This window comes from Oryctolagus cuniculus, chromosome 9, assembly GCF_051225735.1.
Source record: "Oryctolagus cuniculus isolate XC-2025 breed Fujian yellow rabbit chromosome 9, ASM5122573v1, whole genome shotgun sequence".
Lineage (NCBI taxonomy): Eukaryota > Metazoa > Chordata > Mammalia > Lagomorpha > Leporidae > Oryctolagus > Oryctolagus cuniculus.
Genome location: NC_142875.1, coordinates 16,306,744 through 16,324,329, shown reverse-complemented (window position 1 = coordinate 16,324,329; position 17,586 = coordinate 16,306,744). Strand labels below are relative to the sequence as shown.

At 40.9% G+C, this 17,586-nt stretch overlaps 1 protein-coding gene and 1 pseudogene across 2 annotated transcripts in view; one reads left to right on the top strand and one right to left on the bottom strand.

The window, feature by feature from the left end:
* The window catches only part of HS6ST3 (heparan sulfate 6-O-sulfotransferase 3), a 770,680-nt gene that overhangs the window by 81,707 nt on the left and 671,387 nt on the right, over window positions 1-17,586 (top strand). The gene's annotated exons all lie outside the window — the stretch shown is intronic.
* LOC149124517 (T-complex protein 1 subunit delta pseudogene) lies at window positions 6,318-8,227 on the bottom strand (annotated as a pseudogene). Its single transcript, XR_016212755.1, has one exon. The product of XR_016212755.1 is annotated as a T-complex protein 1 subunit delta pseudogene (transcript).

Sequence of the window (17,586 nt, the reverse complement as noted above, 5' to 3'; positions counted from 1 at the left end):
TCATGAACGGATAATGAATTAAAATGTTACACGCAAGTGTCATGGAGTATGTGAGGATTTTTTTGGAAACCATTAACATTTCCATGAAAATTTCTCTTTGAACCTGTTTATAAATGCATGCCTACAGATGTGGTAGCTCTGATATATAAACAAATGGTGTGCGTGTGTGTGTGTGTGTGTGTGTGAATTGCTTGATGAATAAGACTTCACTTGTGTGGGCTTAGATTATAAAGCTGTAAGTTAACACTGAAAATTTTTACAGGTGTCATTAAAACTTAACACCATTTTTTTCAGTTTTAAAGAATAATTGTTATATAGCATTGAACGCATCAGAAAGTTTTATTGGCAGTGTTGTGTTTCTTAAACATAGTTGTCTTGGTTACTCTTCGAATATTAAAATAATCTGGGCCTCTAGACAGTGAAGACTAGTCTCTACTTATTTTGGGCCCATGATGACGCTAATTAACCACTCTCAGGCATGCAGGGAGGAAATGTGTGTGTTGTCTAGAAGGAAGGATGGCTACAGCAGCCAAAAGTTTGTATAATTTCTGAACCCCTGAAGAAAATAGCATCATGGATAGGGAAAATCATTTTTTTGAGACATATATGAATCTTTCTCTGAACAGTCCTGGCGCACGAAGGCACATCCTTGACCTTCTGTTCAAAGTTTACTGTTTTAGAAGAGAAAGGGGGAGCACCTACTGATCCAATACACGTCTGTTATTTTGTTTTCATCATTTCTCTCCACCTCACCCCTTTTCTCAGAGATAACCCAAGCTGAAAGTGGCGTGATCATGGAACATTTCTAAAAAGGTGCCGGTTCTCAAGTTCGTATTTAGGACCCACAGTTGTACTTTGCCCTGAGAAGGGCTGCGGCCTTATCCTAGAATCAGAATTTCGGAGTTGAAATGAACCACAGTTTGCCGAGTCTAGTCCATGCTTTCAGATTCCATGACTGGAGATGAGAGAAGTGGATTTCAGTGTGGCGTTCTTATTGTTTGGTGCTGTGGTTTTCTTTCATTCTGGTTTAGACAAAGGGAAATCCTGACTTTTTCATGCATTAATACAGCCGCTGTAGGAGTTATTTGGTAGCACTGAAATTTTGGATGTTGTCTTGATACAGTTCAAGGCACAGAGTTCTATGCAGTTACACTGTGGAAAGGAATCTTGGCTAAGTCTATAATCATCAAGCTGACCTCAGGCTCCAGCAGGGATATTTTTAATATTTCACATTCCCATTGCTGCTTGCTAGTTCTCTCTCTCTTTTTAAAGATTTACTTATTTATCTAAAAGGCAGTAGGGGGAGGAGAGGGAGGGAGGAGGGAGAGGTTTTCCACCTGCTGTTTCACTTTCCAAATGGCTACAACAGCTGGGGCTGGGCCAGGTCAAAGCCAGGAGCCTGGAACTCCATCCGAGTCTTCCATGTGGCTGGCAGGGGCCCAAGTACTTGGCCATCTTCTGCTTTCCCAGGCACATTATCAGGGGTGCTGGCATTGGCAGCTTCACCTGCTGCAGCACAACACCAGCCTCCACATGCTCTCCTTCCACCCGGGAGACCTCAAAACGTAAGGGGACCCAGAAGTGAGGAGAGAAGACACAGAATGGCTGGCACCTGACTAAATCAGCTTATTTTCCATTCTTTGCGTATTCTCCTATCTTGTTATATGTACCGCCTATGGTATTATTGAAGGATGGAAGGATGGTTATGAACAAGAATTAAAACTTGCCAATGATAAAAATAAAACCATGTGATTTGCTTTTTTTTTTTTTTTAAGATTTGTTTATTTATTTGAAAGAATTACATACAGAGAGAAGGTGAGGCAGAGTGTAAGAGAGAAAGAGAGAGAGAGAGGTCTTCCATCCACTGGATGGACATGGAGTAGCCAGGACTCGAACCAGTGCCCGTATGGGATGCCAACACTGCAGGTGGTGGCTTTACCCGCTACACCACAGTGTCAGCCCCTGAACTTACCCTTTTATTCTATTTTCCCCACAGACTTTTTGAGGTACACTCGTACTCTGTACCACCAGATGGAGAAGGTGTTTCTGTCACCATCTTAATGATAAGGACACTGGGCTTCAGGAAAGTTTTGGGTTCTTCTTAAGGTTGAGAGACTTAATAACTGGCCATGCCAGGACTTGAACCCGGGCTGCTGCCTCCAAGCGAAGAGAAAACTTTATACAGAGAACAGCAACTTGAATTCCGCATAGCTCAGCCTACTTACATGTTCTTCCCCTCACCTAAAAATAAAGACATCTCATGTGATCCTGTTAGTGAGCTCTTCCTACAGGGCCAATGAGGCTGCTAAGGAAATTTTCTAAGTTTGCAGACATCCCGAAGTTTAAAAATGGTGGGAGAGTGAAAAAAATTTTTTTAAGCTAACAATTGGGGAAAAGGCGATGAGTAAGGAAAACCTTAAGATTCAGATTGATAAAGGCCCCACTGGAACTGTCAGAGGGAGCTCAGTGCTAGGAGGAGCAAATGGGGATGAGAAAAATAGTGAGCCCATTTACCTACATAACTGATAGGCATGGCAAGTAGGGGGAATGCAGCTAAAGTGATTCGTCAGGCTACTGACAGGCAGTGAGGCTTTGATGTAGCACAGAAACCTGGCGGAGGGAATGGCCTTGAATTTCTGCAATCGGAATGATAGAGCATGGAGTTTATACTGTTATACACCGTGCATGTACACACACACACGCACACCACGGAGATGGTATGGCAGTTATTAAACAGATGATTGGGAAGATTTAATCTCAGGACCCACCGATGAGGATGTTTAAATTCTATCTACATACAGAGTAATTGAGTAGGTTTGTAAACTTTTAAAATTTATATATGGTGAAAAATTTCAATTATTTCAGATATGCAGATTTAGGAGCATAGTGATACTTCCCACCTTACCCTTTCTCACATTTAGTCTGTATCCTCCCTCCTTCCTTTCTTATTTGTTCTTTTAATTTTTTTAACTTTTATTTAATAAATATAAATTTCCAAAGTACAGCTTTTGGATTACAGTGGCTCCCCCCCCCCCCATACCTTCCCTCCCACCCGCAACCCTCCCATCTCCCTTGCCCCACCGCACTGGGCCCTGTAGTATGTCTTGAAATCTGGTATTGTGATGCCTCCAGTTTTGTTTTTGTTGTTTAAGATTGCTTTAGCTATATGGGGTCTCTTGTGTTTGCATAGGAATCTTAGCATTGTTTTTTCTAGATCAAAGAAGAATGTCATTGGTCTTTTGATTGAGATCATATTGAATTTGTCAGTTGTTTTTGGTAGTATGGGCATTTTGATAATTCTTCCAGTCCAAAAATATGGGAGATTCTTCCTTTTTTGTGTCTTCTTTCATTTCTTTCTTCAGTGTTTTGCAATTTTCATTGTCGAGATCTTTCCTTGATTCATTTTTTCCATGGCATTTAAATCTTTTGTAGCTATCTGGTTTTACAAATTCTTTCTCAGCCACAGCATTGTCTGTGTATGCAAATGCTATTGATTTTAGTGTGTTGATTTTATATCCTGGAAGTTTATCAAACTCTCTTATGAGTTCCAATGATCTCTAAGTGGAGTCTTTTGTGTGTGTGTGTTTTGGTTTTTTTTTTTTTTTTTTTTTTGTTCCTGAAACTAGAACCATGTCATCTACAAATCGGGATAATTTGGCTACCTCATTTCCAATTTGTATCCAGTTGATTTCTTTTTCTTGCCTGATGGCTTGGCTAAAACTTCCAGAACTACATTGAATAGCATGGGTGAAAAGCGTGCATCCTTGTTTGGTTCCAGATCCTTCGTAAGAATGCTTTCAGCTTTTTACCCCATTCAATATGATGCTGGCTGTGGGTTTGTCATTAATTACCTTGATTTTGTTGAGGAATGTTCCTTCTATACCCGATTTGCTTAAAGTTTTTATTATGAAAGTATGTTGTATGAATCAGATGCTTTCTCCGCATCTATTGGGGTAATCATATGGATTTTATTCTTCAACCTGTTACTGTGATGTGTTACGTTTACTGATTTGCATATGTTGAACCATCCCTGCATTGAATAGATTTTATGAAGAAATGTAGAAGGAAGATATTTGGTTATGACCACAAAATCACATTAGGTTCACCTATGACAATAAATGCTCAATTGTCCAATTGAAAAAGAGCATAGCCCCCTAGAGAAAGAGTTGTAGAAAGAGTCTCCACACACATGGAATTCTGAATTTGCACAAATTTATTGTCAGCTGCCTCCTTCCCCCAGCCTTTATTACCCTTCTCATCTCTCATCATTGCAAACATCCTCTGTGGGTGGTCAAGTTCAACATCTCTTCTTTTTTAGTCATGGGAAAGCCTGGCAAAGCTGCTTGGGTGTTCTGAAGGGATGGTTTGTCCTTGAAGTGATGTGTGTTCACACTCTTGTATTCAGCATCTAAGGTGCTTGCTCAGACCTCTGATTACGTGGATCCTTTTCTTTTAGACAGCATTCTTCTCTCAGTAGTCCAGCCCCCTCCCCAAGTCTCACTCTATATAAGAACTTCTTGGCAAATTATGAGTTTTGTTTTCGTGATTTCTACATGTGATTGTGTAGTTTTTCTTTAAGTCATACAGTTGAGGTTCCCAAACTTCATCAGTTCATGGAGTCCTCAGTTTCTTAGTACTTTTTTTCCATGGTGCCCCTAGACAACAAACAATGTCTCTGCTTATTACATAATTAGGCTCAAACAAATTAATGTGCAGTCATGTCCTAACAATTAGATATTTGAAAACTTATTATATGTAGGTTAAAAGAGAAAGTAATGCAGTAGCCCTCTTTATTTAAAGGACATATTCCAGGATCTCAGTAAGTAACTGAAACCTATATATATTATGTTTTTGCCTATGCATCCTGTGATAAAGTTTAATTTATAAATTAGGCACAGTAAGAGATGAGCAACAACTAATAATAAAATAGAGCAATTATAATAATATACTATAATAAAAATTCTATAAATATTTTTTTCTCTTTCTTTGCCACCCGAAACCTTACCTCTCAAATTATTTTATTGTATTTTACTAATCATTGCACTCCATAAATTTCCTTTCTCCTACTTAACAATTTGACAAATGGAAGATTTGTTCTTATTGTAGATCTCAGCAACCTCAGTATGTGATTTTTTCCCCTTTCTTCTTAAGTCAAGAACTTTTACGTATTCACTTGGAGCACTTTATGGCTTTGTTTGGGCATATCTGAATCTCCAACATCATTGTTCTTGTTCTTTGGGACAATTATTAAATAAAATAATGTCTACTTGAACATAAGCATTGCTATACTTCAGTAGTCAATATGAGAACTCATAGGACTACAAGATGAATAATAGGCAGGATATTATAGCATAGATACACTGTTCAAATGGATTTTTCCTGTCCAGAGGGGGGTGACACAAGATTTCATCACGCTATTCACAATAGTGATTGAACCTATGGAAAGTGAAACTGGGTAAAGAGGTACTACGTAGTTTCATTTAATTCACAAATAATTACTTAATAATGGAATATGTGTGCCTATTGAGCACTATACTAGCCTCACAAACTTCTGAATCAGATTGGGCACCATCACCCTCCTTTTTTATTCCAGATAGGTGTTCATGCGACACTTGACTTTTAGTTCATCACCTGTCAAAACCTGGCTTTGCAAATATATGGCATCATCAAAAGATATATAGCAGTCTGTCAGTGTATAGTTGTCAGTGACTGCGATCTGCCTCAAGCTGGTAGCTTCTGCAGTGTCTGTCAGATGATGCTGTGTTTTCTTGAGAAATGAAGGGTGGTTGTGGAACTCTGGGTTTCTCTAGCGCCCTGTAGTGCATGGGTTGAGAACGCCTCCACATCCAGTTACCATGGAGTACACTTACTAGTTTCCTTTTACTTAATTGCGCTCTACAGTTTTAATATACTTGATTTTATAACAAACATTTCCCATTGCTTTTTTCTTTATTTTTTGACAGGCAGAGTGGACAGTGAGAGAGACAGAGAGAAAGGTCTTCCTTTGCCATTGGTTCACCCTCCAATGGCCGCTGCGGCCAGCGCACCGTGCTGATCTGAAGGCAGGAGCCAGGTGCTTCTCCTGGTCTCCCATGGGGTGCAGGGCCCAAGGACTTGGGCCATCCTCCACTGCACTCCCTGGCCACAGCAGAGAGCTGGCCTGGAAGAGGGGCAACCGGGACAGAATCTGGCGACCCGACCAGGACTAGAACCCGGGGTGCCGGCGCTGCAGGGCGGAGGATTAGCCTAGTGAGCCATGGCTCCGGCCCCCATTGCTTCTTTTTTTTTTTTTTTTTTTTGCCTTTTGAAACCAAATATTTAATATTTTAATTAAACTTTTAATACAACTTTAAACAAATGCCAACTGGAAGACCAAGCCCAGTAATTTTTAGAGGAAAATCTTCCAAACAAGGAACACCAAGGAGATCATCTTCCACTCTGGCCACATTGATGTCAGTCAGTCAGTGTTACCCAGATTATCGAGTATTTACCACGTCATCAATTTTCAGAATGCTCCGGACAGTTTCAGTTGCTAGGGTCAGAGCACTGACTGAAACCAATAGAGGCTGGACCACCAGTTCCTCCAAAATGTTGGAAATACCACCCTTTCGGACATTAATGCCTGTAGTTTTCTCGCCCTGGGCATGCCGGTTTCTTAGTTCTGTTACTGTAGAAATGGGATTCAGGCCAGCATTTTCAGCCAGTGTAGATGGAATGACCTCCATAGCATCTGCAAAAGCACGCACGCAGTAGGATTCCATACCACTCAATGTTCGTGAATATTCAGTCAACCGCAGAGCCAACTCTATTTCTGGAGCACCACCTCCTGCAATAAGAGCTCTCTTTTTCACTAAACAACGAATAACACACAGAGCATCATGAATGGATCTCTCCGCTTCTTCAATCACCAGTTTGTTAGAACCACGAACAACTATTGTAACTGTTTTCCCAGGGCTTGCACAGCCTGTAATCTTGAGCAGTTTGCCAGAGCCGTTTAAATTGACCTCCTCTGCTAACTCAGCAGAACCCAGCATATCAGCAGTGAACTGGTCAATATGAGCAACTGGCTTGGTTCCAATTGTCTTACAAATGAATTCAATGTCTTCTCTCTCAATATCCTTAATCACCATAATCTTCATTTTGTTCAGGAAATGTAATGCAAGATCACTAAGAGCATCTCTTAGGATGGACTTCTGTATGAGAAGGACATTACAGCCTGTTTTCTTAATTTGCTTCACTAAGTTTAAAATATAGGCTCGCTCTTCTCGTAGCACTCGGTCCATCTGGGCATAGTCAGAAACGACTATTTGATTATCGATATCTGTTTTGGGAGCAGATAAGCAAAACTGAATAAGCCCGATCTTAGCCTTTTCAACTCTGGTTATGCCAGTATTTGCCACTTTTTGGGTGAGAACCAGTCCTTCCACCAACTCACAGTCATCAATTGTCCCACCAAGCTTCTTAACTATCTTAATATCTCTAAGATCCACACTAGTAGCTGTGGCTGGGTCAATCACTTTCATCACCGCATTTACACTCATTGGAGAAAGCAGACTTGAATACTGAGACACAACCTTTGAATTCAGTGAAGTAGTTGCACTATTTAACAAAGTTTCTCTGTCACTCAGTTCCACAGGTCGAGACATGTCAGTCAAGACTTCAAGACCCTTTTCCAAAGCCTTTTGGAATGACTCAGAAATGATGGTTGGATGAATCCCTTTCTGAAGAAGTTTGGTACAGGAATCTAATAGAGAGCCAGCAATGATGACCACTGATGTGGTGCCATCTCCTGCTTCTATATCTTGGGCCTTAGACAGCTCCACCAGCATTCTGGCTGCTGGATGTAATACTTGCATTTGTTTTAGAATGGTGGCACCATCATTTGTAATTGTCACATCACCTTTTCCATCTTGAATCATTTTATCCATTCCTTTTGGTCCAAGGCTTGTTCTAATAGCATCAGCAACCGCTTTGGCGGCGGAGATGTTGCTGAAGCGAATCTGGGCCGGCTTGTCGCGATCCTGATAGGCGCCTTTCCCGCGGCCGCCAGCGGCCCCAGCGGGCCCCCCGCTTCGGGGTGCCACGTTCTCAGGCATGGCACACTCGGCTGGGTCTGTGCGAGACCGGGAAGGACGGATGGACGCGGATTCCGAACAGCGGCGGAGTAACGGTACGCGCCACCCGCCTGCACGAACCTTCCCCCATTGCTTCTTAATATGAACACAGTAATGCTTTTATTTGTGTTTATAAATTATTATTTGCAATCACAGTTATCCATTTTTTTTAAACTTCCTTAAAAAAGTCACTATGGAGTTCATTCCATAAATAGTTCAGATACATCTTGTTTCCAATGTGAGAGAAAATCTGACTGAGTTAGGAATAAAAAGGAGAGAATAGAAGCACACAACAGATTCTTTGTCTTAATCTCTAAAGACATTGATTACCTAGTCTTTTAATATTAAGCAAACAATGGAAAGTATTGACATAATAGACAAAGAAAAATAGTAATATTCACCATTCATTAGGTGCTTACTTTCTACCAAAGCACCAAGCATTTTACATGTTGTCTCATTTTAATCACCTCCATAATAGTCTTCATTCAACCATTCATTCAAGAAAAATTTATTGAACATCTGTATGTGCTATGCATTGTTTCAAGGACTACAGATAAATACGTGAATAAGTAGAACCTTATCCTCAATAAATTTATAATCTGTGGGAGACAGATTATAAACAGAAGTATAGACATATAAAATAATAGCAAGTTGAGATAAGTACTTTGATCAAGAAAAAATGTATTAGATAAAGGGAAAGAGAATGATAGAGATGTCATTTTAGGTATGGAAATCAGGATGTAACTCCGTGGTGTAGGTGTTATCCCCATTTAACAAAGAAAGAAACTGAGTCTCATAGAAGTTAAGTGATTTGTCCATGGTAGCATTGTTAGTCAAGACCTTGCCTGGGAATCAAGTCAGTCTAATAAAGGAATGGATGTTATACAACCATGAGTCTTGAATTAATATAAGGATAAAATTATTAACATAATTGTCAAAGTGTGTGAATTGATACATCATTGTAACTGAACACCGGGGAATTTATACCATTAACTCCTATCTATAAAGAACTTAAGAACCTCAGAAAGATCATTCTGATTTACATTCTTATCAAGGAGATAAAACCCATTATAAGATAGGTGGAAACGTGAGTACATTGCCTCATGTGATGAGCAAAATGATTTCTCTGAGGACAAAGAAGACTTGGCTATGATAGCAGAATTCTTTGAAGAGCCAGGTAATCAGGTTTTATATATATATATATATGTGTGTGTGTGTGTGAGAAATATATAAATAAATAAATAAATAAATAAATAAAGGCCAGGGAACAATGGGAACAATACGATTTCTTTAGTTCAAGCACGAGAAACCAATTTTCATTCTCACTGGTAGTTAGTAAATAAGAAAAAAAAAAAAAAACAAGAAAAGAAGTCGATTGCAGAATACATTCCAAATTAAGCAATTTAATTTCTCTTGCTGTGAAAGAGAAGTAAAATATTCCACTCACCTGAATGTGAAGTACAAAAAAGAGATCATATAATGAAGATAACATGTAGTAGTATATTCGTATTATGATTGTAGCCAGTTAAAAGGAACAGTAATAGAGTGATGGACAGGGGCTGATGCTGTGGCAAAGTGGCGTGGTGTTAATTAACTGTTGATCAATTAAACACTTATTAGTATGGGTTATATGATGGTCATGGAACAATAAAAGCACAAACACTATAAAAGGCAAATCAGGGGGCCGGTGCTGTGGTGTAGTGAGTAAAGCTGCCACCTGCAGTGCCGGCATCCCATATGGGTGCTGATTTGAGTCCTGGCTGCTCCACTTTAAGTTCAGCTCTCTGCTATGGCCTGAGAATACAGTAAAAGATGGACCAAGTCCTTGGGGCCTTGGACCCACATGGGAGACCTGGGAGAAGCTCCTGGCTCCTGGCTTCATATCAACACAGCTCCAGCCATTTGGTCAATTGGGGAGTGAACCAGTGGATGGAAGACCTCTCTCTCTGCCTTTCTTCTCTGTGTGTACCTCTGCCTTTCAAATAAATAAATAAACATTTAAAAAAAGAGTGATGAACAGTAGAGGCAGGGCAGGCTCAAGGGGAATGTGTTAGGAATAGGTAAATCATGCTTGTCACGCTGTGTTTTGGACATCAGGGTAAATTATCACTTGTTAACACTCTTCCTGGAAGGTTTTTGGCAGATAAGAATAGTTCTCAGTTTCTTGGTGCTCTGACAAACAGGCTTCAGAGGAAGACATGTAAATATGAGCTAACATTGATTGAGTCATTATCATACTTTAAGTTAATTAACATATAAGGAACAATACTAAGCATACAGAATGGTATTAAATTAAAATACACAGCTTTCCAACTCCAGATGCAATCATTTCTAGATAGGAATATATACATTGGGTTCTATGTTTATCCCCTGATTTGGTAACATTAGATAGTGTTCCTTGAATCCCAGTCATGGAGGAGGAATATAATTCATACATCCTCTCCTTTCCCCTTCAAAATTTTTAGGTAAGTTACTATTTCTGTATCTTCAGTTGGAGTTTCAAACTCTAATGTTGTCGCTCCCCCTCTTCGCGGAGGAACGACACAGGACCCTGTGCTGTTCTTTTGTCTACTCGGCCCTCCCCGGGTTTGCTGCTGGTTCTTCCCGGGTTGGCTACTGACCCTTCCACCTCCGTGGAAGGGCGGTTCCCCCTGCCATTTTCCCCACTTCCGTGGGGGAGCGGCACACCGCCGGCCGGCTCTCTCGGGGGCTGCTCAGGTGTTCCTCTTAGATGTTCCTGGTGCATTGTTGTCGCTCTCCTCCTTTATAGTCCTCTTCCACCAATCCCAACTCTGCTACCTACACGCCGAGTATGCTGCTCTCCTCCAATCAGGAGCAGGATCAGCTCCTGCAGGTCATCACTCAAGTTGGCGAGAGGCAGCTGCATAGAAGCTGTTTCCTCCTCTCCCAGCGCCATATTGTGGGAGAGCAGATGCATAGAATAAATCTTAATTCGAGTAACTTAGTCTAGTCCGAGTTGCTCCCCACAAATGTAAATCTCTTTCAATGATTAATTCAATTGTTTTTATACTATCAGTATTTAAATACCTAAATTCTTTTCTAAATTGTGCTTAAATAGCTAAAAACTGAAAACCAGTAGGGAATATTTATATTATTAAGATCAAGAATTGACATCAGCGGCTGACATTGTGGTGTAGCGGGTTAAACTGATGCCTGTGGCACTGGCAGCCTCAGTAGGCACTGGTTGCAGTTCTGGCTGCTACACTTTCTATCCAGCTCCCTGCTGATGTGCCTGAGAAGGCAGCAGAGGATGGCCCAAGTGCTAGGGCCCTGCCATCCACATCAGAGACTTAAATGGAGTTCCAGGCTTCTGGCTTTGGCCTGGCCAGACCTGACAGTTGAGGCCATTTGTGGAGTGAACGAGCAAATGGAAACTCTCTTTGTCTCACTGTGCCTTTCCCCCTCTCTCTGTAACTCTGCCCTCAAATAGATAAACAAATCTCTTAAGAAAAATTGACTGTCAGAGTAGTATGTAGTCTTTTAGAACTGAATTTTTGCTTCAAATGAGAATGTTGGAGAATTGCAGTCAAATGATTTCTTCCCCCAATCTCTTTCTCTCTTAAAAAAAATCTGTGTTAGTTCCTCCAGATCATGCTGAAGTTTCAGTTTGTTTCAAATGCAGACCATGGCTTTGTGGTGCCTTTTTCTGTTTTTCCTGGAACTTCTAATGGTTTCCTTTCATCTTGATGGTACAGTGAATCTGAGCCTTCTTCATCACCCCAGTACATCTTCTACTTTAAAAAATATGACTTTTATTAAATGGAATTTGTTCTCGTCCTGATGATGTTAATTTTGGATCTGTACACCTGCTGTCTTGGAATTTTTTCATGACAACTGTGTTAGTTTCACTGTTTCTTGGATCCATTATATCCCCCTTTTTGGAATCCTTTGTGTACTTTTCTCCTACGACACATGCCTATATCGTTGTATTACTGCAGGTGTCTTTATTTTGCCGTCTTATATAATACTCAATTTAAAGCAGATTTAGGTGGGCATAAATACAGAGGCTTAAACTAGTTTTCTTCAGGCCCTTTTACATTCCTCCCTCCCTCCACCCCAACCATCTGATGTTATTTGTGAGCTGTCTGATTGCTTTCCTTTTTAATATTTTTTTCTTCACTTTTGAAGGTTTAAAATATTCTCTTTACCTTTGAAGTTTGAAAATTCCCAAGGCTGTGGCAGATTGTGGTTTCATTTAACATGTGGTATATCCTTTCATTACTGTATCATTAGCTTTGGAAAGGTTCGTCTATTAAACAAAAGTTTGCTCCTCTTTCTCTTCTCTTTGTCTTCAATTCTTCCTGAATACTTGTAGGATCCAAAGTGATCTTCTAGGTCTATTAGTTTTTCTGATATATTTTAACCTTTTTTCTCCATTTTATGTATTGTGAAATTATTTCAAATGAATCTTCCATCCCTTTTAGTGAGTTTGGCTTTAAAAATTCTGATTTTTCTCTTGTTCTCTTGTTTCACATATTTGTAAAGCAGTTTATTTTTATCTTACGGCTGCAGTATTCTCATGATTCTCTCTGAGGATATGAACTAGGTTTTTAAATTATTATTTTCAGTTCCTCTGGAGGCAATTTTTAATCCCACTTGTCTCTCTTATGTTTTATTTTTTATTTTGAAGAAAATATTTATTTCTTTAATTTATTTGAAAGACAAAGAGAAATCTCCTGTCTGCTGGTTCACTCTCCAGATGTATGAAACAGCCAAGATGGGGTCAGGCCAAAACCAGCAAGCAGGAAATCAATCCAGATCTCCCATGTGAGTTTCAGGACCCATGTACATGAACACAGCAGCAGAAAGCTGGAATTGGGAGCAGAGCCAGGACTTGAACCAAGGCACTCTGATATGGGTCGTGGGTATCCCCGGTGGCATCTTAACTGCTATGCAAGGCACCCACCCTTAATTTTTGCTTTAAAGGTTTTTTTTTTTTTTTTTTTTTTTTTTTTGCAACATTTCTCTTTTCCCATTTTAAATTAAGGGCTAACTACTGGTAGAGCATGTGTATGCAGTTATGACCAAGGCTATTCTTTATAGCACTGTCTGTAACAGCATGTGATATGTGATTGGAAGCAGCTTGAATGTCCATCACTAGAGTACTAGCTGAATAGGCTAGGGGGCATCTCCAGAATGGAATACTTGTCTTCTAACAGCATGTGAGAAGATCCAGATTTCTATTTTTCTCATGGAGCAGTCCATGGGATATACCATAGGAAAAAAGAAGACAGGGAGAAAAGTATGTTTAGTATGATGCTAGTTACTGATAAAGTGTGTGTGGGGTTGTGGGAGTGTGTGTGTATGTTTAGCTTTTAAAATTGAAGGATAAACCATGAAGTTAAAAATAGTTACCTTTTGGAGAATGAGAGAATAAGGCTATACTATTCTAAAAAATTGACTTTATAATCATACATAGGTTTTAAAGAATTATAATATAAAATTAAACTTTTTTTTTTTTTTTTTTTTTTTTTTTTTTTTTTTTTGACAGGCAGAGTGGACAGTGAGAGAGAGAGACAGAGAGAAAGGTCTTCCTTTGCCGTTGGTTCACCCTCCAATGGCCGCCGCGGCCAGCGCGCTGCGGCCGGCGCACCGCGCTGATCCGATGGCAGGAGCCAGGAGCCAGGTGCTTTTCCTGGTCTCCCATGGGGTGCAGGGCCCAAGCACCTGGGCCATCCTCCACTGCACTCCCGGGCCACAGCAGAGGGCTGGCCTGGAAGAGGGGCAACCGGGACAGAATCCGGCGCCCCGACCGGGACTAGAACCCGGTGTGCCGGCGCCGCTAGGCGGAGGATTAGCCTAGTGAGCCGCGGCGCCGGCCATAAAATTAAACTTTTAAGGTTAATCCCCCAAGTCAATGGCAAGATGAAATATATGAACCTGATTGTATGTTCAGTTGCAGTGTAACCACATAGAGATGAACTACTCCAAGAACTTTAAAACACAATGATTTATATATATTTGGTGGGATGGCCCTAAGGACAAAAGAGATGACAAAGAACCTTAAACTGCTTTCTGTAATCACCTTTTTAATATACCACAGAGAAAGCTAGTAGGGAGTATTTCCTATAGATGGGCACAGCATTGTGGCACAGAGGTCTAAACTACCAGCTGTGATGCCAGCATCCCATCTGGGTACTGGTGCGAGTTCTAGATGCTTCACTTCTATCTAGCTCGCTGCTAATGTCGTGGGAAAGCTGCTGAAGGTGGCCCAATAGCCTGAAGTAATTGGTCCCCTGCAACCCACATAGAAGACCCAGATGGAGTTCCTGGCTCTTGGCTTTGGCCCGGCCTGGCCCCAGCTTTTGGGACCATTTGGGGAGTGAACCAGCAGATCAAAGATTTCTCTCTCCCTCCCTCTCTCTCCCTAACTCTGATTTTCAAATAAATAAATAAATATTAAAAAAGGAAATATCTTGAGTAGGATGTAGGAAGATAATTGGACTAACTTACTAACTTTCTTGGGTCTTGGAATACTCCCCACTCTCACAGAGACGGACAGCTAGGAAATTTGCCTCAAGAGGGTGTATGTGACCTGCTCTGCAAAAAATTTACCAGGGCAAATTACCGTTCTTAATTTTTAAAAATATTTATTTGAATGGCAGAGTAACAAGGAAGGAGGAAATAAGAGAGTGAGAGAGAGAGGGAGAAGGAGAAAGAGAGATAGCGAGAGCTCATTAATCCTCTGGTGCACTCCCAATGCCCACAGCATCTGGGGCCAGGCCAGGCAGAAGCCAGGGGCCAGGAGCTCCATTCACATCTCCCACATGGGAGGCAGGAACCCGAGTACATGGGCCACTTTATCTGGTGCCTCCCAGGCACATTGGTAGGAAGCTGGATTGGAAGTGCAGAGTATCCAGCCCTTGACCCAGGCATTGGATGTGGGATGCAGGGAGTCTCAAGTGTCAGCTGCACTCACTGAGTCACAACACTTGTCTCTGTGTGTGCTCACGTTGGAACTACACACACTGAAGTGGGCTTGTAAGGAACGATTGCATCAGATGGTGCTTCCAATAAACTTATCTACCTAAAAGAAGTATGCACAATAGAGCAATATGTTACATAACACTATAGGAAGGCCATACATACAATTCAGACTTTGCCGAAGTCTACAAGTTAAGCTGATTTCTTCAACAAATTTAAATTTTAGGGATGGAAAAAAAGATGCAAAGAAAATCTATGGCGCATAACAAACTAAGAGACTTGTGAACTGGTCATGATATATGCTTATTTGTTTAGAGCCCAATTTAAATAAACAAATGTGTCTGTTGGACTGGGGAGGCCTTGTCTTCTAGAGATGAATACTTGACTGTTTCCTGAAGGAGTATAGTGATGTCTCAGAATTTTTAAACAATTGTGTGGTTTGGAGAAATATGGTGGGGTACCTAAGGTAAAAGAATAGTCATGAATTAATATTTTGGAATCTCCATTTTGAGTATGTAGGCTTATATTATACTGCCCTTTCTACCTTGGTGTATTTTTGGAAGTTTTTCATAATTTTAAGCATGAAAGAACAAAGTATATACATTCATTCTGTGTTAAAAGTAAGTAGCCAGCATGGGTTTCCTGGGTGATTTCCTAGGGACATTTTGTCCATAAGTCCTTTCTGTGATGAGGGCTGCCTTTGAGATTCAGGTTGCTGGGTGAAGTCTTTAAACTGGCTGCCTCTTGAGGGTGCTCAAGACACTGTCTAATGCACTGTCTAATCAAATGCCAGCAGAAGTATGCTTGCTTGCTTGCTTGCTTTCTTTCTTTCTTTCTTTCTTTCTTTCTTTCTTTCTTTCTTTCTTTCTTTCATTTTTTGTTAGATTTATTTTATTTATTTGAAAGACAAGAGTTAACAGAGAGAGGTAGACACACAGAGAGAAGTCCTCCATCTGCTGGTTCACTCCCCAGATGGCCACAACGGCTGGAGCTACACCAATCTGAAGCCAGGAGTCAGGAGCATCCTCCGGGTCTCCCAAGTGGGTGCAGGGCCTCAAGGACTTGGGCCATCTTCCACTGCTATCCCAGGCCATAGCAGAGAGCTGAATTGGAGGAGAAGCAGCCAGGACTAGAACCTGTGCCCATATGGGATGCCAGCACCTCAGGTGAGGGCATTAACCTGCTGCGCCACAGCGCCGGCCCCAAAGGATGGCTTTCTTTTGTGGTTACCCACTCCTTTCCTGAGCCTGTAGTCTACCTTGATAACTTCTTTACAGAGCAGATCACATGCATTCTCTTGGGGCCAATATCCTAACTGTCCATCTCTGTGAAAGAGGGAGTGTTCCACACACTGTCAGAAAGTTGGTTAGTCTGGTTAGCTTTCTGTATCCCACTGGGGATACTTTCTCCCTGAGATCTCTTAGTTTGGAGTGGGTCTCTCTTTTTTGAAATGTTTTCTCCATCAGGTGTTGATGAAGTGGATTTGTCCTTGCTCTTTTGGAGACCAAGACTGTTTCTTTATATATAGGGAGGAGAGGAAACAGAAGGTTGCAGTCATCCCCTGGGGGAAAGACACAACTGCCTGAATGAGTACATGTGAAGCAGTGAAAACTAAGGCTGGACTTTTCACTTAGATTCCTGAAAATTATTGACCATGTTTTATATATAAGAATATTTTCCAAAGCTGAATTCTGCTGACATTGGGTCAATACCAAGAAATGGAGAGATTTACTGACATTTCAGAAATAAAATAAATGAATCTTTCAATGGATGAAGGTAGTGCATTAATAAGATCAGGCAGAGATTCTCAAATATACACAGGCATCAGGAAACAGTTTTGAGTAGTGAAATGTCCAGATTAGGAAATACAAGCTCAACTGATTAGTAAAATACTAAGATGGTCAGGATATACGGCACAAATCTCTTAATATAGGGGGTAGAAAAGAGAGTTGAGGGAGATTGTGCCATGGGCCACGTACACAATCTTTAAAACAGAAATTGAGACTAAATATACTGTGTCCTCTTTTATCTGGATCCTGCAGTCCTGGGGGTTGGTAACTGTGATCTGTAACATCAGTGAAGTCACTGCTACAGTAACCAAATGCTTTACCCCTTCTCAAACTTTCCCTCTCTGTTGAAGTTCCTATGATGCTGTCCTTTCATTCCCTGGACCAAACCTATTTAAGAAGTCATTCACTCAGCATGTATTTATCAGTGACTGCACTGAGCTCTGGGCCACAGTGGGGAATGAAGTAAATGTGACTCCTGTATTCATGTGGTTAGAATCCTGCAGAGAGCATGGGTGGCCTCTTCCTCTCCTTTGGGCCAATGCACAGGAGATTACTATCAATCCCTTGGAAGATTATTATCTGTTACTTGGCCCATCTAACACTGTGCTCCTCACATTCTGTCTTGGATGACAGTTATGTGTCTCTCTCTCTCTCTATTAGAATAGGAACAGGAATCAGTCATTATGGGTTATCTTTCCCACTTGCATTTCTTTCTTTATATAGTGTGTATATGCCCC